This window comes from Saccopteryx bilineata, chromosome X (genome assembly GCF_036850765.1).
Source record: "Saccopteryx bilineata isolate mSacBil1 chromosome X, mSacBil1_pri_phased_curated, whole genome shotgun sequence".
Taxonomy (NCBI): domain Eukaryota; kingdom Metazoa; phylum Chordata; class Mammalia; order Chiroptera; family Emballonuridae; genus Saccopteryx; species Saccopteryx bilineata.
The window spans coordinates 132,312,923-132,334,588 of record NC_089502.1 but is presented as its reverse complement, the minus strand read 5'-3'; the positions used below and the strand labels follow the sequence as shown (position 1 = coordinate 132,334,588).

General features: G+C 40.6%; 1 protein-coding gene across 8 annotated transcripts in view; it reads right to left on the bottom strand.

Annotated features, from left to right (window-relative positions):
* The window catches only part of SH3KBP1 (SH3 domain containing kinase binding protein 1), a 467,100-nt gene that overhangs the window by 174,868 nt on the left and 270,566 nt on the right, over positions 1 to 21,666 (bottom strand). The gene's annotated exons all lie outside the window — the stretch shown is intronic.

The window sequence follows — 21,666 nt, the reverse complement described above, 5'->3', positions numbered from 1 at the left end:
AGTAAAAAGAATGGTCTGCTTCTAATGCTAGCAAGGCAGAGGGAAATTTTCCCCAATGTGCAAAGGAAAAGATAAACGATTCTGGCCTTTTTCTCACTAATCATCACCCTTTCAACATGCTGGAACTCAGCCCTGATAAGCAAAGGCTGATTAGATTTCAGCCTGCTCTTGGTGCCATTTCAAATGCCCCACAGGGTTTCAACAAATCCACTTCTGTCCTCTTCCCTCTGTTCCCAAGGGATCCATTAGCAGAATCCCTGGCTGCTTACACAGAACTAACCCAGGCAAATCGAGATAAAAGCCAGGACCACACTTCACTTGACCAGAAGACACTCAAGGTTATAGCATCTCAGAGGGAGGCCCCCTCTGACTTAGAGCTGGTTCAAGTACAGACACAACTGTCTACACCACAGACATACATTGGAGGGAAGAAGAACATTTATGTGGTACGTGTGGTGGGGTGGGGGAGACAGAAAGAGAGTAGTGGAGGCTCAAATCAGGCAGAGGTGACTAGGAGAAAGAAACTTGAGACCAGCATTGCTCAAAAGTTTGTCATTCGCCTGACCTGTGGTGGCATAGTGGATAAAACGTCGACCTGGAAATGCTGAGGTCGCCGGTTCGAAACCCTGGACTTGCCTGGTCAAGGCATATATGGGAGTTGATGCTTCCTGCTCCTCCCCCCTTCTCTCCTCTGTCTCTCTCTCTTCTTTCTCTCTCCCTCTCTCTCTCTCTTTTCTAAAAAAATGAATAAATTAAAAAAAAGTTTGTCATTCAAGGCTGACCACTTTACATTGTCCCATCCTGCCACATGGCCTAGAAAACCAAAGGGATCATCAACTTCAAGGAAACATTTAGAAATGCTTACATTATTTTTGGATACAGCCTACAGGGATTCTTTTTCTTTTCTAATCTTTCCCCTGAGAAAGCAAGTCCCTGCAGGAGTGATTGCAGACCGCATTAAGGCCCCCACACGGCAGGACGTCATACAAAGGGGAAGGCCTTTGTTACATCTGGTGTACGCACTGATCAATATTTTTCAAAAGCCAGTGACCTAGTTCTCTCTGTTCCATTTTTCTCTGCCTGAACCTCACTAAGTAAGAACAGAGTTGAACAGAGGGAATAGGGCAGAAGTTCAGAATCAATATCTTGTCTAATCACATCTTTGGCAACTACAAGCATACACTCCACCTCTTTGTACAAAATTGCAAGCTGCCTGATCTTCATGAGAACAAATGCTGAGCTCTCAAGCCAATTTCCAGGTATTAACTGTATTCCCAGCAGGCAGACTAGGGCAACCCAAGGAGGCACTGGCTCTCCCAGGGACAGAGGGCCCACCCCGACTGACTTTTCCCGGGCAGCAATTCAGGAAGTGTGGTGCCCCAGTGCAAAGAACTCCACCACTATTCCACGGCTTCACACACACAAAAGAAGACCAGTCAAGCACTGTGTATCATACAGGGATGCATGATTCTCATTCTAGCTAGGAAAGTCTAGATGATGAGGTGATCTTGGCACCTATAATCTGTGCTTGGTGACTCCCTTCACCCTATATATACTTCTTAAGATGAAGTTCTACTATAAACCTTTAAGAGCTTTATTTAATAGATTTTATGTTAAAAACAAACTCTGCAGATACAAATATGAACATAAAACAAATAAACATGACAAATGCCTGAAACCCAACACTCACAACTGCAGAAGTGCCAAAGCCCCGACCAAACTGACTTAAAATATCTAGTGACCTAGTGTTAAAAAATAGTATCTAATGACCTAGTGTTAGCTGAAGTCACAAATCTTACTTAAATATAAGTTCAATATTCTCAAAACCCTCTGTAAAAAGTAACATCTAACCCAACACTACACAAATGGCAAAGGAGAAAGCGATCTATTTTTCTAGATAAGACTAACCCAGCAGGCCTAGAACAGAATAATCAGATTTCTCTAGAACCAAATATCTGCATCAAACTTCTATAAAGCCCTGTCTGGTATTAGGAATAATGACACATTTATTCTGCCATGCTAATCAATATTTCTTAAAAATCCTCTAAGAAGGTTATTCATTTGGTGGCATAAAGTCCTATAAGGCACACTGCCAACATACAGGATTAAGAAAAGTGAACCCTTATGGGGAGGTATCCAGAGGTTGCTGTGGTAAAGGTCACCTGACCTGGCCCCACGCAGAAACAGTTATTCTACCAGGATCTTTTCTAAAGCACTTTTAATACCCATCATTCTGCCAACTACATGAGTTCAAAAAAAGGGGGGGAGGGTCAGGATAAACAACCATTTTGCAAAGGTGAAAATTTGAGTTCAGTGACTTGCCCAAGATTACCAAGCTAATAAGCGGCAATATCTCCCTGGCCTGAGTTCAGAGCTCTCCATTCAATGCTGGATGGACCAATTCAGCTCACATCTTATCCCAAATTCTCTGTAATCTGCACTTAATTGCTCCCTGCACCACTGCACAACATAGCCTTAGGTCTTCACCAATGCTTTCTTATCACAGATAACTGTCAAACTCCTGGACTGCTGACACGTTACATGCCTTCTCTCAAGTCCTCACACCAATCCTATGAGGTTAGGGGTGCTGGCCCATCTTTATGGATGAGTCCAAAAAGGCTCGAGAATTTGTCCTAGGCACACAAGGTAAAGAAGCAGTGGTCTGCACTCTGTTCTTCCACCAACCCAAGGTAAGACCAGGAAAGCAGTTTAGGAGTGTATTTCAGGGATACTTTGGATGCCAAGCTAAAGATCAGGACTTTATTTTATGGGCAACGAGGAACCAAAGGAGCTTTCTGGGCAGAGAAGTGACAACATGTTAAAAGGACAGCAATTTAGGGAGAAGTGCCTGGTGTCAGAGGTGTGCAGAGATGAAGCCTAGAAGCATGCAGGTGAACCAAGAGATGACAATGAAAATAGAGAAGGTCGGAAAAGCATGGTGGAAGGAATCATGTACACAGGGAAGAAGAGGTGGATATGCAGTGTCATCTGTAGTTGAAGTGTGTCCACTGCCCCCTTTGGAAGCCAATGACCCTCTCTTACTTGTCCTTGATCCTCAGCACCTAGCTCAGTGGCCATTAGAGCACACATTCAATCCATTCTTGATAAATGGATGGATGAATAAACTAATAAGTACCTACTCCACATTCTGTCCATGAGCCATGGTTTTGTGGACACAAACTTCCAGACAAAGGGGCACTGGAGAAGGACAGGAAGGGTGGAGGGAAAGAGTTAAAGCCTCAACCTGGTGTTATGCATGGCACTCACCAATGTGTGCTTAAAAGCCAATGCCAAAATGGTTAAAATGGTAAATTTTACATTACATGTATTTTATAAAAATTTAAAGGAAAAAAGCCAATGCTACATTGAATTGTGGCAGCTATCAGGATGAAAAGATGGTGGCCTCTGTAGTCTTGGCACTGTGTTGAAGATGCCTCAGTCAACCAACTCCGTAGTCCAAAGCATATGTGAGACTGAACAATATATGCCTTACAACTTCCGTCTTCCAAGTTTATGGTCCACTGGCAATTATCCATAGTAAATGGTAGAGCACAGCTATAGTATCTGGACAAGAAATTATGGTTATTTGATTTTAAACTTAGTTCTCTTTAAAGACAGAAAAGACTTATTTTAAATAGGCACAGCTGTATGTATAAGAAAGTCCAAGGCAGCACTGTTTTTAATAACAAATTCATACACACAGAGAGATCATCACAGGAAGCATCCTGAATGTCCACCGAGAGGAAAGAGCTACATGAATCATGTGGGAAACTAAACAGCCATTAAACAGAACAAGGAGCTCTATATGTACTAATGTGGAAAGGTATCCATAATACACTGAGTTAAAAGACCAAGTCACATAATATGTACAGTATAATCCCACCACTGCAAACACACATACAATTCCCTCCATAACCTCAACCAGGAATGCTTATTTACTACTGATCACCAGGAACCTAGCACAGAGTATGCATTCCACAAATGTTTATAAACAAGTAAGTGGATTCATTCAACATTCAACTAATACGCGAGAGCTTAATACAATTGAGTGAATGAGAGAAACGGTATGTATGCCTAAAGATACTTGTATAAGCACAGAAAATGGTATGCAGTACACCCCAATGTAACTGATATTTTTGGAAAAGGAGTTGGGGGTGTGTAAAGAGAGATTCATTTAAAGGTTTCTGCATATCAATTTGTTTTTTACAAAGGGAATTTAACACAATTTTTGACAACATCAGTCACCTATTAAAAGCATTATCTTACATTATGAAACATTCTGATTATGTTTTGATGACATTAGTAATAAAGTTAGTTCTTATTTTCCAAGCAAAGAAATAAATACCAATTGAATGAGGCAGAGAGGTAGTTGTCACAGGCTGATAAGAAAGGGCTCTGAACTGGTTGTGGCTGGTCCACAAAGACAGCAGGAGATGTGAGCCCAGGGAAGCAGCTCCACTCCCTCAGCCACACTAATTATTCTGATCAGACGTTGTTAGAGAATCCCAAGTGGCCCCCAATATCCTCCAGTTACCGATCCAAGGTCATTTACCCTGGTCTGACTCCCCAGAGCACACAGCCCAGGCAGCCATCTCTGTCCCGGAGGTGGAGGGGCCCTATGTCCATCCGAGCTCACTCACTCTCACTCGATTACTCACTGGAACATGCACACCTACCCAGCCAAGGGGGCTCCTTCTCTGGGTTCCCCTAACAACCACTGTTTTTCTCTAGCACTGCCCTCGTCCACTGTATTTCAATTATCTCTGAGTATCAATCTATGTTTGTCTCCTCCCTTTTAGCTCTGACACCTTTGTCAACAAATGCAACTTATTTGCCAACAACCAACCAAATATGCCTCATGATGGTTATGTGGATACTACTTTATGACAAATGCCCACTCTTGATCCATCTGTAAGCCCAAGTGCCACATATCTGGAAACATACAGAGGGACACAAATCCCTGATTTAGTCCTTCCTCAGTCCTAGAAACATCAGAGTCTAACACCTACTTTAAAGAAGCCACTGAAAGCAGTCTCAAAGTCAGTCAATTAATATATGACCCAAAAAATCTATTTTCTTCTACCAGTATAATACAGAAAGGGGCCATCCACTCAATAAATTGAGTTTCCGCCTGACCAGGCAGTGGCACAATGGATAGCATGTCAGACTGGGACACAAAGGACCTAGGTTTGAAACCCTGAGGTCGCCGCCTTGAGCATGGGATCATAGACATGACCCCATGGTTGCTGGCTTGAGCTCAAAGGTCACTGACTTTAACCCAAGGTCGCCGGCTTGAGACCAAGGTCGCTGGCTTGAGCAAGGGGTCACTCACTCTGCTGTAGCCCCCTAGTCAAGGCACATATGAGGAAGCAATCAATGAACTAAGGTGTTGCAACAAAGAATTGATGCTTCTCATTTTTCTCTCTTCCTGTCTGTCTGTTCCTATCTGTCCCTTTCTCTGTCTCTCTCTGTCTCTGTCATGATAGATAGATAGATAGATAGATAGATAGATAGATAGATAGATAGAGTTTCCGCAAAGAGAAGCAGCATACGGAGAGTTTCAATGTTAACGTCACCTGATGGCTCCTTAGAAGCCACATGTACAATTTTGGTGCCATGGGCATGAAGAAGCCCTCCAACCATGATGTCTTCCACATTAACTGTCTTATAAAAATGGGGTGTGAATTGGCTGTACAGAAAAATGCACAAGGATGTACATACAGCTCACGGACATGTGGTCCACACTGACAGGTTAAAAAGCACACGAGAATGCTGGTCCTCACAACACAAAGAGACAGCTGACCCAATGGGCCGGCATTGTGACTACCTCATGTTCCCTACTTCATGGCACTTTGCCCAGCCTTTTCACATATAAAAGTGGAATGATGGGGACAGACCTATTTTGCTGGAAGGCCTGCAGCCTCCTGGCTCCCTCCCTTTTTTCCATTTGTCTTTACATTAATGAATATGTTAAAAGGCAGCTTTGTTAATTATTTATACCAGTTCGACCAGTGTTCTTTCCAGCAGCCTTCCCTTCCCATCAAAGTGAGATAAAGGAACCACACTGAAAAACAAAGTCGGTGATGTGTATAAAGGGCCGTCTGGTTTTCCCCTTTCCTTAGGCTGATCCCAGGGCGTGGTTTTGGCCTTTCAGCATGCCTCTTAATCCAAATGACCTGACCCACAGCAGAACATACCCAGGGGACATTTCTCCACACTGTCCCTGTGTCCCTGGCCTGACTCCCCCAGCCCAGGCCACCGGCTCCCTGGGGAGGCAGCCTGGATGTTCAGAGGAGAAAATCCAATCTATAGAGCACACTGCTTTTCTCTGCTTCGGCAAGGCTGCTTTGGGCAAAATGCCCAAAAGAACTCGACATATTTATAGAGTTTCGTTTGATCTACTTTTAAATGCTCCGTGCAGAGTCATTCAAGTGAAATGAGAATACAGAATTTCAAAGGAAAAACTGAAGGAAGATTCTAAATATAAGTTATTTGTTGTACATAAACAACATTTCTCCTTTCTATCCAACATACTCCCTCTAATGTATCTATTTTTAAAGATATTCTTAAACTTTGCAGCTGACAGAGGGCCCTGCCCATCGCTCACTTTTACAGTTAGGGGAGAAAACAGAGAGGGGACAAGCAGAGGAAAGGGGTGGGGGGGCATGTGTGAGCACACACGTATGAGGAATTGTGACAAAGGTCTAGAAAAATCCTAGACACTCTCATCCGGGGTCCAGCTCTCTTGCCTATTCTTAGAGAATTCTCATGGGGAAATCCCAAAGCAGATCCAAAATTTGTCAGTTTTTAAAATTAGAACCAAAAAAATGGTCACTGTACAGGGAGATTTCGAGAACGACAGAAAATCCCTCATCTCTCTTTAGGAAGGAACTACAAGGTCTGTACTGTGGGTAGTCAAAATGATGTTTAAATTTGGACTCATTTTCAATATAGTTTCCCTTCTCATCCCCATAAAGAAGGGGGGAGCCTAGGTATTTATAAATTTTCTTAATGCAGATGAGGGTTGTCATTTCTACAATTCCTTCTTCTTATCTAAAAGCAGAGGTTATTAACTGGGGCTCATGGAGAGAATTCAGAGGCTTTGAACATGGATGGGAAGATAATTGCATGTTTATTTCTGTTGTCCTATCATTGGAATCTGGCCTTTCTTTCCACCGCACATATAGGCAACAAAACACACTGCTATTGGCAGTTTGTGGACTTGAGGTATTTCCCATCACAGGATAGACTTCCATTTCACATCACTGTTGATGCAGTTATCTTGAAATATCATTTATACTCATCCTTATTTCAAAATTATGATAACTTCTAGACCCACTGCTGGATCTTGTTATTAATGCATCAATAAAGAATATGTATTACTTATATTTTTGTAACACTTTGAAAACTGTATTTCAGCATAATTGGTTTCCTTTATAATCCTATGGATTTTATTTTATTCATTTACAAACATTACTCTGAGAAGGCGTCCGCAGACTTCAAGAGACTGGCAAATGGGTTCCACAGCAATGTTTTTTAAAAGTTAACTCCTAAGTCCTACTTTCAAGATTATGGCTTGCAAGGAATCACAAAGGTACCGGGGGGGGATTATATATGCAAAATAAAGCAGCAAATGTAACATTTGGACTCTACATTGGAATGTTTCATAGGCTTTGGAGCAGCACATCAGGACAAAAGAACCATATTGGGCAGCTTAACAGGTCCTGATCCACGAATGGCCATGTGGCGCAGCATTCAGGAGGCTGCTTGCCAAGTGCCCTCTTATTACCCAGGTCAGTAGCTGGCAAGAGCTCCACTCTGTCATCTGGAGTCTTGGCTCAGCTGAGCCCAAGGCCCACACTTCCTTCCAGGAAGACCAGCATAGCTCATTTGCAGGCTGACACCCGCCACTGTCTCAGTGTCCTCCCTCCAGCCAAGCCCTACATTTCTCTCCCTTTGCTAGCTAGTAGAGTTTTAGAATGTACTCCAAATGTCCGTCCTATCCAAACCCTGACCAGGGAGAAAGAGGTCGCTTGGGCTTCTGTGTACCCACACGGCTTTATATACACCTCTTCTCCCAGCCCTAGTCAGCTGCATTGTCATTGTTTGCCTGCGTGCCCCCAGAGCCTGCTGGGCACAAATGTTCCATGAAGGGAGGGATGTTTGCACCAATGTTTATAACTGCATAAGATTTGCCTGGAGGACCTGCCTGACTTTCCTGAGGTCCCTTCTTTGTGCTCTCACTACAGGATGAAGGACCCTGAGGTCAGCAAGTCCCACTGAGACTGGAGCCATCTGACCAATTCTTCAAAAAAATGTTGTAAATCAAGAAAACAGCAATTCCACTTTTCAGAAACTATATTCCAGATAATTTACATGAAATGCACCAAGATATATGCATAATGTTCACTGCTACATTAGTCAGAAAAGCAAAAAACCAGAATCATCCTAAATGCCTCTCAATTAAGGAAGTGGTTAGTCAAGTCATATGATATCTACACATGGACTATGAAGGTGGTGTCACTCTCGGTGAATCGATATGGTTACATTTCCAAGATTCTCTCCAACCTAACAGAACTAATTGTAATATAGTGTCAATAGTACAATCTCATCTGTATTTTCTTAAATATCAATATGTTTATATCACTGTGTGCTTAGATTAGATTTTGCTATCCGAAGTTGACAATTTTGTGGTCTAACCTCTGTGATTTCTTACGGTTCGCCCTAGAATAAATGTGTGGAGCTCTTCTCAGGAGAAAACCGTAGCCATGTCTCCTGGGAGTATGACCAGGGGAAGGAATTTTATGTTAGTCTTCATGCTGTGACTTTAATTTTTTACACTAAGCATTATTTTGATGAGTCTAACTAAGAAACCTCAGCATAGTCTATAAGAAAATGTACAACTTACATAAAAAAAACAATAATGAAAGAGCAATGAGATTTAAACAATGGGACAGCATGAAAGTTGTTTCTCTGTGGGTGCTTTTGGGGTCATCAGGACAACAAAGTCCATTCCTGTGCACCTGCCTTGCTCTGGGGGCTGGAAACGGCTCTGTCGTCAAGGCTCCTCTAGAGGGTTGTCCTCCAGAGCAGGACAGCTTTCCAGGTGAATGAGCAATGTAAAGGGACTGGGTACCTGTCAGGGAAGGTTTTTAAGCAGACTCCCTTTTTCAGACAAATAGGTTAGTGATGCAGAAAATGTGTCCTTGTTCCAAGCAAATAAATATGTTTCCCGTTTACTTAAGCAAGTCCTATTCTACTTGTAACATGAGACAATAACAAAGGCACGTTTTGAAAAAATGGCATCTCACGCATTTTCCAAACTGATCTGCACCTTCACTCTCCCCTCAGAGGGAGGGCACCGAGTGGCGTAAAAAGCGTAAATATAGAAATTATAAATCTAGAATGTGTCAACCCAGCAAATCTTGAGGCAAGAAAATGAATGTAGGTTCATTCATGGACAAAGGACAGCAGAAGGGAGAATGTAGCGAAATGAATGCATGTGAATCTCTCCAGTAACAGTAATTTTGGTCTGCAGGGCAAGTTTCAGCATTTAAACATCATCCCCTTAACAGGCTCCATTATAAAGTTTTCTACATATTACATATAGGTCAGTCTCCTTTGCAAGATGAAATGTCCTAAAGAGCAAGAATTGAGTTTTTCTGCTTGTCTAGAGAAGGGCGTGGCAAACTTGCCCTAAAGGGCCCAAAAGTACATATTTTAGGCTTTGAGGATCATACAGTCTCTGCGGTAACTACTTAACTCTGTTGTTGCAGTGCAAAAGCGGCCACAGATCATGTGTAAATGAACAGGTATGGTCATATGCCAATAAAACTTTATTTACAAAAACAGGCAGTACAGAATTTGGCTCATGGGCTATAGGAAGGAATAATAAAGGGTCCTAATCAGAAACCAGAGATGGTATTTTTTTAAGGAAGAGCAAGAGATATTATATTACTAAGGTTGAATCATCAGCACAGCACCCAGAACACCGCTGCTCTCTGAACGCTACCCATACCACCCAGGACTGTTTGCCTCCCCACGCCTAGACTCCTGCGGGCAGCAGCTGAGCTAGCTCCCTGTGGATTACTAAAAGCTAGCCAGAGCCCAGCCCAGAACAATCCTTCAGTAATGACTTCAAAAAGAAAGGAAAGAACAGACAAAGAAATGATGAAGGGGATAGAAGAGGAGACGGAGGAGTTGCTAATGACCCTGAAGAGTTGGTGGGAAGAAATGAAGGTTGGGAAGTAGAAGAGAGGAGAGCCCAAGTCTGACAGGTGGGAGGATCTGCTGCTCAACCACGTGGAAACAGGTGAGGACATAACAGTTGCCCCCCATCAGCTACTGCACCACAGAACACTGAACCTGGCCTGGCCCAGCCAGGGATAGGCTCAGGGATGGGCAGGCAGCCCTAAGCTGGTGTGGTACAGTGAGAGGCAAAGATGGCTCTGCCCACAGAATCTCAAAGAAAAGAAGCCCTTGTCCTTGCCCCACTGGATATAATCAGAGAAGCCCATCAGCCCACTAGTGACCACAATGTTAAGCCAACTGAGAGAGAGGGAGAGTAGAGAGAGAAAAAACCAGGACCTCAAGGGGCCAGCCTGGCCCTAGACTGTTGTACAAGACAGACATTTCCTTAAACCCAAGCCAGGTTGAAACAGGGTATCAATGGCTTACAGCCAAGAATCTGGTAACCAGTGCAGTATTTGCAAGTAGAGGTGAGGGGTAAGGAAAGCAAGGAGGGAGCTCGACCCAGAGCTTGGGTTTGGGGGCTGCAGACTTCGTGGCAGTGGCTGGGTCCGGGAGTAAGTAGACATAGCAGAAGATACCAAAGGCAGGAGCATAAAACAGCTCACATTAAAAAAGGAGAGAAAAGGAGTCAGCAAAATAAAACAGAGAAAGAGGAACTGTGTGTGTGTGGGGGGGGCAAATACAGAGGCACAGAAGGCAAAGATGTTTCCAGAAAAAGACAATAATCCATCATGCTGGGAAGGGAGGAATCGGGCAGAGGCAGCAGAGAGGAAGAGGTCTGACAGACTCAGGTTCCAATCCACACTACACCGCTCACTAGAAGTGTGGCCTTGGATAGGTCCCAGCACCTCCCGGAGCCTCAGTTTTCCCAACTATAAAATGAGGACAGTGCAAATCTCTTCCCAGGGTTCTTAGAGAACGGCCTAGATGTCTCTACTGCAACACTCTGTGGTCAGGTATACCACAGACTACATTTAGGCCCTAATTCCTCTCCCCTCACCATATCTAAGCCTTATCACATGACTTTAGATTGCCTCCCTTAGACAGAGTAGATTCCCTATACACACACCAAATGACTTGTTTTGGAAAACGAAGTACAGTGGAAGTAGCAGGGTGCCAATTTGGAGCCCAGTTCCCATGAAAACTCAGACGTGTCTACTGGCTCTGTTGCATGCCCATCACTGCCATGCAAACGTGCTCAAGCTAGCCGGCTAGAGCATTTGAGTCACCCCAGGCATGCATGCGAGCTCAAGAGAAATGTCAGCAGACCTCCAGACACTGAGAAAAGCCACCCTGCTAGCTTCCAGCTGGCCCCAGATTCAGAAGCAGTACATGCCTGTTGTAGCACGCCACTGAGGTTTAGCGGCTGCTTGTTATGCAGCATCATTGTGGCAACTGATAACTGACACAGCAACACTTGGACCACAGCAGGTCCTCAAAGGTGTTTGAAATGCTCACTCCGTGAGGATAAAGGCTGCAAATATACTGCATCATTCTTCTTTCCTGGTAAGCTCAGTGGTATTTCTCTTGACTGTTTCTCCATGTTCATCAAGGCCCAAATGGCAAACAAAAGTTTTGAGACAGATTTCTTTTTAGAAGTTTCTAGAAACATTAATTTTAAAGGAGAGGTTCACCCCCTGCTTATTGTATGGTTATCTTTAGCCAACACATGCAAATGTAAAATAAAGCAGAAAGAAAGCTCTCCTGACACAGAACTCTCTTTCCCAAGTCATCCTTCACTCCTCAAAATGCACGCGCGCACACACACACACACACACACACACACACAATATGCAACTGAGAAAGAGTGACATATATGATATGTCACCTGCAATTGCTAATTTTTAAAATCTCTTATCTGATACTAGATAGAAGAGTGTTGAGTATTTCTCATATTATTTTTTATCCTTTTTCTATTTTGGTAAAACATACAACCTAAAACTTAACATTTTAGCTACTTTAAAGTGTACAGGTCTGCCACATTAAGCACATTCACATCAGTGTACAACTATCACCATCATCTATTTCCAAATTTTTTTCATCTTCCCAAACTGAAACTCCATACCCATTAAACATAAACTTCCCATTCCCATGCCCTCAGCCCCTGGTAACCACCCTTCTACATTCTGTCTCTCTGACTTTGGTCTCGGTGCCTCATATAAGCGGAATCACACAGCATTTATCCTTTTGTGACTGGCTTGTTTCACTTGACATAATATTCTCGGGTTCATCCATGTTGTGGTGTCACATGTCTTCCTTTTTATAAGGCTTCCACCTTTTGTCTACTGTGAATTATGCTGCTATGAACATGGGTGAACAGGTATTTGTTCAAGTCCCTTCTCAATCTCTTTTTATATATCATTATTAAAATTTTATTTTGAAATATTAAACATGTTTTAAAAAACGCATCACTTAGCTAACAGTCTTCAGGCATCATCTAACAAGGTTGGCAGGATGTGATTGGCACTGCGAGTTTGCAATTCAATCCAATTTACCATGAAGGGCTGTTTCTCACATTCACTGAAATAAACACGGAGATGATACAGAAAAGCCTTTGGGGGAGGTAGGATGCTGAAGCATGCTGAGCTGAATGCAAAGTTAACCACATCTCGCCACCCAGCCACGCCTGCGCAGTAGAGAACACATACTGCTGTGCAGTGGGTGAGAACGGGTGGTTTACCAAAGGCAGAAACACTGTTTTAACTTCATTACTCAACAAAATCCCCATGGGGTTTTCTCAGCAAAGAACCAGAATCCTGTAAAGCTCTCCAGAAGCTTCTGACAGGTCATGTGGGAACCTGGTTCATTTAGCAAAAATTTTCTGGCTGTAGACGTGAGAAATGGGCTATAGATAGCATGAGAATGAACCCTAATATTCTTTCCTAGGGATCCTGAGAAGGATTTATGAAAAGAGTAGGATTCTTATGCTTTTCAACATTCCAAAAGGCTTACCTGGCCCAAAAGTGAGTACACAGGTTAAAATGCTTTGCAGGACTATATATAAGTAACACTGTGACTCTAATCTGAAAAACCAGTAATGTGCTAATGAAGGTACAAGAATTTGTCACCCAAAGGGACAAAAACTTTTACAAAGGGTCCCTGGATCAAAGAATACTAGAAACTTCTTAATCAACCTTTCAACTTGCAGATGAAGAAACTGATGCTTCAAAAGGTGAAATGACCTTCCCAAGATGGCTACTGTCTGCTAGAGCTGAGATTTATATGCATGTCCCACAAGTTCTTGGTTTCTGAATCATCTTGGGCAGAAGTATGAGGGAGAAAAAGCAATATAAATGGTTTTTCAGCCTCACCAAACTTACAGTCAAGATCTAAGCCATTGAAAATGGACAGGATATTTGTCAACTGTTATCAAATCTTGCCGGTTACCCAGGCCCAGTGGCCTTTCGCTATATGCAATCTAAAGATTGAAAGGGAGGCCATTCAGGCCTGTGCGGTTTGGTTTTGTTTCAGTACAGAGCCAACACTCCTTGACCACTTTGCATTTTCCACATCAACTTGGGCTTTTGATAGGAGTTCATACATCAATATGAATAGATCGATACAGTTCATAATTTATGAAGATGTGGGGGGAGAGAAAATTGATCCTGTGTAACCACCCAACTGATGCTTGCTTGTCTTCCTCTCTTCCTTCTTGCTGTGTAGCTTTGGTCATTTTAAAATTTATTAACACCTCCACCTGAGAGGACAGTAGGGAATGAGCAAAGTGAAATAGCATCCTCCATAAGCCTTTCTAATAAAAGATTGATTGTTAAACTGCAGGATGGTGTCTGTGGAGCATCCCTGCATTTCAATGATCCATGTTACTTCTGTCAAGCCTGCATGATGTAAATAAGAGCTAATGACACACACTTAACATATGCACACATATACACACCCTGTTCCCAAATGGGATGGGGTTTACAGGGTAAGGCATCACCCAGAGAAGGATGGATAGGGAGCCAGGGGGAGAAGGAAAGAGGAAAGGAGGCTCTTAAATATGACTGAATTGAACACAAATTCCGTGAAAGAAGGTCCAAACTCTAAGGCCAAAGCTTAGGAGGAGAGCGTGGAGTATTTTTGTAAGTGTAATTATATGTACACAATGGGATCATAGTTTCCATTCCTGGCCTATCTTGGTTTGCTTGTCCCTGCCCACACAGTGTCAGACACATTGGTAACTTGGCTACTTTTACTCTTCATATATAACTTTAAGGGCCTTACCTTTTATCAATGATTACAAAATCAATGAGTTAGTAAAATTAAATTATAAAGGGAGCCAATTTCTTCTCAAGAAAGAAACTATTCCCAGTGATATTATCAAAGAGTTGCTTTAAAGCTTTTTAAAAGCCAAACATAAAACAACTGGTATCATTTCCCCCTAAACAACCTTTCTAAAAAAGATAACTATTAAGCCCTTGCCAGGTGGCTCTGTTGGTAAGAACATCATCCTGATACAAGCTAGTGGGTTCGATCCTGGGTCAGAGCACATATAAGAATCAACCAGTGAGAGCATGGATGTGTGGAGCAACAAATCAATGTTCGTCTCTCTGTCTCTCTCCCCCCTCCTCCTTCTCCCTTCTTCTCTCTCTAAAAATCAATGAAAAAAATTTTAACTTAAAATAAGATTATTATTGACAGTATGCTGTTGTTTATTTATTTGCTTTAATCTGTTAAATACCATGGCCTAGAAAGGGGTTAAAAGAAATAAGGAGTGTGGTAGTTGAGGGGAAGGAGAAGAAGAGGGAGGGGGTGGGGGAGGGGGAGGGGCACAAAGAAAACCAGATAGAAGTGATGGAAGACAATTTGACTTTGGTTAATGGGTATGCAACATAATCAAATCTCAAAATAACCTGGAGATGTTTTCTCTGAATATATGTACCCTGATTTATCAATGTCACCCCATTAAAATTAATTAAAAAAATTTTAAGAAATAAGGAGAAAACTCGATAGCAAAATATTCTGAAAATATGATTTCTCTTTGTAAGGAATGACTATACTGAAGAGTCCATCCAAGTGGGCCCTGGGGATAGGAGAAGGCAAGGTAGCAAAAGAGAGTGAGGAGGAGCAGTGCTCCTTGTTCCAGAGTGCCAGCACCATCAGCCAGCCCGCTGGGGTGGCTACACAGGTAGGTATTACTTGAACTGAAATGTGAAAACACAATACTAATCACTGATGACTCAAAATAGCGGGTTCCTGACAAGCAAATCAACATACAATCACATAATCCAAAGATCTCTTTTAGTTAAAACCTTTACTTTCTCTGCCTGGATAGGATAATGGTGATGATGAGCACTCAAATATTAGAGTTAGAAGCCCAGGGAGAAAGGAAAGGCTGCATCTGGTCCATGGACTCTAACACAAAGAGGAGAGCAGAGAGACTGTTGTATGTAAAACAAACAAACAACAACAACAAAAAAAAAACACCTTGCAGAAGGGTATAAAACCAAATGCAGATTAAAATAATCACATAAACGCTAAGCCTCCCCTCACCCTGGATACACTCTCCCACTTCCCTCTTATGTTATAGTAGGAAACGTGAAACCTTTAGGAGCCTTCTCACCAACAGTCACTCTTATAACTTAATTCTACTTGCAATCTTGTTACTCAAGATCTAGTTCAAATTTCTTCCTTTGGAAATGTAGTTCACTTTCTCACTCTCTACTAATGGTCCTTTATCAGGCCTAGAGCTAGATTCAGTACTTACTGTCATGATCCACTTTCCACAACAGACACTTAATAAGTTTCCTCTCTCCCTCAGCCCTCACTAACCAAAGATAATTTCTCTGGATCACAGAATTGCAGCAGCTTCTCCTTAAATAGAGAACTTAATAAGTGTGTTTTCCCTCTGGTAGTTTTCCTTTTGGCAACTTGTTTTCAACAGAGTTAGAGTGTTTGAGCAAAAGTACATACTTCCATCCAGTAACTAAAATTGGTTCCAAGATGAATACCATGTGGCTTCTTCTTTCAGGGAGGTTACCATCAAGTTAAGAAAATCAAAATCTAAACATGTGCTCACATGCACGCATATGCATACACACACACGAAGAGGAATCTGAGTGTATTAATTGAGTGAAATGCAGCCACAAGTGTCCAAAAGTAATAATTTAAGATCAGCCATTCACTAAGGCTTCTCTGACACTATTACTCATATTACTGCAGATACATATTTTTAAATATTTTCCATTTGATTTGAGGGTGAAAGAGTGAGTGAGAGAGAGAGGGAAGGAGGGAGGGAAGGAGAGAGGGGAGGAGGAGAAAGGGAGAGACAGAGAAAAGCATCAACTCATTGTTCCACTTAGTTGTTCCATTTAGTTGTGCACTCATTGGTTGCTTTTCATATGTGCCCTGATGATAGATCAAACCTATGACCTCGGGACTTTCTACCTTAAATCAGGAACAAGACAGGGTTGTCCACTCTCTCCACTCTTATTCAACGTGGTGCTAGAAGTTCTGGCCAGAGCAATCAGACAAGACAAAGAAATAAAAGGCATCCATATCGGAAAAGAAGAAGTAAAGCTATCACTTTTTGCTGATGATATGATCCTATACATCGAAAACCCGAAGGACTCCACAAAAAGATTATTAGAAACAATAAACCAATACAGTAAGGTCGCAGGATACAAAATTAACATACAAAAGTCCATAGCCTTTCTATATGCCAACAATGAAATATTAGAAAACGAACTCAAAAAAATAATCCCCTTCACGATTGCAACAAAAAAAATAAAATACCTAGGAATAAACATAACAAAGAACGTAAAGGACCTATATAATGAAAATTACAAAGCATTGTTAAGGGAAATCAAAAAAGATACAATGAGATGGAAAAATATTCCTTGTTCTTGGATAGGAAGAATAAATATAATCAAAATGGCCATATTACCCAAAGCAATATACAAATTTAATGCAATTCCCATCAAAATCCCTATGAGATTTTTTAAAGAAATGGAACAAAAAATCATCAGATTTATATGGAACTATAAAAAACCCCGAATAGCCAAAACAATCCTAAGGAAAAAGAATGAAGCTGGGGGCATTACAATACCTGACTTTAAACTATATTATAGGGCCACGATAATCAAAACAGCATGGTATTGGCAAAAAAATAGACACTCAGACCAATGGAACAGAATAGAAAGCCCAGAAATAAAACCACATATATATGGTCAAATAATCTTTGATAAAGGGGCCAACAACACACAATGGAGAAAAGAAAGCCTCTTCAACAAATGGTGTTGGGAAAACTGGAAAGCCACATGCAAAAGAATGAAACTCGACTACAGCCTGTCCCCGTGTACTAAAATTAATTCAAAATGGATCAAAGACCTAAATATGAGACCTGAAACAATAAAGTACATAGAAGAAGACATAGGTACTAAAATCATGGACCTGGGTTTTAAAGAACATTTTATGAACTTGACTCCAATGGCAAGAGAAGTGAAGGCAAAGATAAATGAATGGGACTACATCAGAATTAAAAGTTTTTGCTCAGCAAGAGAAACTGATATCAAAATAAACAGACAGCCAACTATATGGGAACTGATATTTTCAAACGACAGCTCAGATAAGGGCCTAATATCCAAAATTTACAAAGAACTCATAAAACTCAACAACAAACAAACAAACAATCCAATAAAAAAATGGGAAGAGGACATGAACAGACACTTCTCCCAGGAAGAGATACAAATGGCCAACAGATATATGAAAAGATGTTCAGCTTCATTAGTTATTAGAGAAATGCAAATCAAAACTACAATGAGATACCACCTCACTCCTGTTAGATTAGCTATTATCAACAAGACGGGTAATAGCAAATGTTGGAGAGGCTGTGGAGAAAAAGGAACCCTCATTCACTGTTGGTGGGACTGTAAAGTAGTACAACCATTATGGAGGAAAGTATGGTGGTTCCTCAAAAAACTGCAAATAGAACTACCTTATGACCCAGCAATCCCTCTACTGGGTATATACCCCAAAACCTCAGAAACATTGATACGTGAAGACACATGTAGCCCCATGTTCATTGCAGCACTGTTCACAGTGGCCAAGACATGGAAACAACCAAAAAGCCCTTCAATAGAAGACTGGATAAAGAAGATGTGGCACATATACACCATGGAATACTACTCAGCCATAAGAAATGATGACATCAGATCATTTACAGCAAAATGGTGGGATCTTGATAACATTATAAGGAGTGAAATAAGCAAATCAGAAAAAAACAAGAACTACATGATTCCATACATTGGTGGAACATAAAAATGAGACTAAGAGACATGGACAAGAGTGTGGTGGTTACCAAGGGTGGGGGGGGAGGGAGGACATGGGAGGGAGGGAGGGAGAGAGTTAGGGGGAGGGGGAGGGGCACAGAGAACTAGATAGAGGGTGACGGAGGACAATCTGACTTTGGGCGAGGGGTTTGCAACATAATTTGATAACAAAATAACCTAGACATGTTTTCTTTGAATATATGTACCCTGATTTATTAATGTCATCCCATTACCATTAATAAAAATTTATTAAAAAAAAAAAAAAAAAAAAAACCTATGACCTCGGCAATCTATCCACTGAGCCACCCAGCCAGGGCCATTAAAGATATTCTTGTAAAATGAAGACAGCAAATAACAGCCCTTCTATGTCTGTCTCCATTAGTGCCTTGGATGTCATGTTTCACTTCTTCCCACCTCAGTTTCCTTATATTTTAAATCAGTGGTAGTCAGCCTGGTCTCTACCGCCCACTAGTGGGTGTTCCAGCTTTCATGGTGGGCGGTAGCGGAGCAACCAAAGTATAAATAAAAAGATAGATTTAACTATAGTAAGTTGTTTTATAAAGATTTATTCTGCCAAACTTAGCGAAAATCTGACCTAAAGTACTTGGTAAATAATTATTATTATATGTTTGCACTTTCTGTAACTCTGCTTTATAAATTTTATAAAGTAAAGTTACTTCCCTACTTTATAAATCACCATTACTGTGGAACCAGTGAGTGGTTAGAAAATGTTACTACTAACAGAGATACAAAAGTGGGCGGTAGGTATAAAAAGGTTGACTACCCCTGTTTTAAATGGACTGATAATGATGCTTCTCTTACTGCCCTTCATGGGATTATTCTAAGAAGTGAGTCAGTCTCTCTCTCTATAAACTATAAAGTTCTATCCAAGTTAAGAAATTTTTGTTTATAAATCATCTTATTCAAACATAACATTTTGTCATTTCCATTCCTCCTCCTTCTGAAAGCTAGTGACTGATAAGTACTAAGAATTCTTCTAGTATTAAAAGGAAACATTTTTAATTAACAAGAGCATTCCACAAAGGGCTATTACTATAACAGAAAAATTCAAAAGTTAAATTCTTCTGTGGATCAGCGATAGGAAAAAAAGACGAGAGGAAAAACATCCTATTTATAAAAGCCAATAATAACAACAATCTACGTAGGAGTAACATTATAAGGAGTAAGCAAGACCACACTAATAAAACCATACCGACATTTAGGGTAAGACCCTGTGTCTCTGGGTCACTAGAATCAGCTTCTTAGAATTCAGAATTGGAATACATGTTTTATTTTGGTGATATATTTACAATATTTGGCTCACTGTGATGTTGGGGAGGAGTGGTGAGGGGGAGAAAGGTTTTCACTTATGCACTTGTATATAGAGAATGTATGATACAATACAAAATTTTAAAAAACAAAGTTAGGAAAATGTCAATTCTTTCTAAATTGATTTATAATTTTGATGTAATTCAAAGCCAAATCCCAATGAAATTTTTTTCAAACTTGATAACATGATTTTTAGAATAAACAGGTGACAATAGCTAAAATATTTTTGAAAATGAAGAGTGATAACTGGAAGGACAAAAAGCTAGACTGTATATTAATATGCATTATAAAGTCACAGTAGAGAACTACCTTGATACAGAAATAGCACGACACATTAATGGTAATGAATTGAAGGTCCAGAAAAACGCACTTATATATAATCCCATTGTATGATAAATGAGATGGCTCTTTCAAAATAAAAATCAATTCGCACACTAACCTCACACTATACACCAAAATTCCCTATAGATTAAAAATTATAAGTAAGAAAGTCAGTATAAAGAAGAAGAAAAATCAGGTGAGGATTTATTCAGAGGAATTGTATAACATCAATATACTAATCTGCATAAAAATGTACTATTTCTGTACATCAAAATCAATTGTAAACAAAATAAAAAGCCAACAAATTGGGAAGCACAATTTTCCATAAATGACAAAGGAATAGCATACTGATCACTAAGAAAAATATAAAGACCTCAATATAAGAACAAAGAATACAAACAAATGATAGAGAAAAAATTGTTCAAGCACTCTATTAATCAAGGAATTCAAGCTTAAAACACTAATAAGCACTCTCCCACTCTGGTGGTGGTGCAAATTGGTAAAAGTCTTCAAGAAATCAATATGATAATACCTTAAAGTCCCATAAAGTATATACATGCTTTGTCTGGTAATTTCACATCTAAGAATCTTCCCTAAAGAAATCATCAGAGTTGCAAATAAAGATTGATGAGTAAAAATAGCCAACACAGGGTTTCTGACAATGGCAAGAAAAATTGCAACCATAAATGGATTCTTTCCTTTCCAGCAAAGGCTGTGTGAAGTATAGAATTCAGAATATAAGAGGTTTGGCTTTTGATTTACAAGGAATGTCATTTTTTCTCAAATGAACAATAAAATGCCATAGTCAGTTCTCTACCCTTCTCAAATCGATTATCTAATATTTAGGTCATCCCCAGAAAAACAGTGTCTTTTTTATCTCTCAGACCCACTATCTCCTAGGCAACTGATTGAATAAAGGAAAATACACATATAAAGCTTCACTGAGAAATATATAATTTTAAAGACTTAAATAAACAGAATGTCACATTTTGCCCTTGTCCCTCTGCTGGGAGGGGTAGTGGTATGGGTCATAACAAAGAGACAGACGGACAGGCACAGCCAGACAATGAACTTTAACACCAATTTGTGTGGCCATCTTTTTAAAAACACCTTTATGGAAATATAATTTCCATACCATACAATTCACCCATTTGAAGTGTACAATTAAATGGTTTTTATATATTTACAGAATTATGCAACCATCACATCTATCTAATTTTAGAACATTTCCATCACGCCAGAAAGAAACCTCAGGCCCATTAGCAGTCACTTTCCATTCCCACACCCAGTTCTGGGCAAATGCTAATCACTTTCTGTCTCCAGGGATTTGCCTACTCTGGACATTTCATATAAATGGAATCATACAATATGTGATCTTTTGTGACTGGGTTCTTTCACTTAGCATAATGTTTTCAAGGCCCATCCATGCTGTAGCGTGTATTGGTTCTTCATTCCTTTTTATTGTCAGATAATATTCCATTGTATGGATACACCAAAT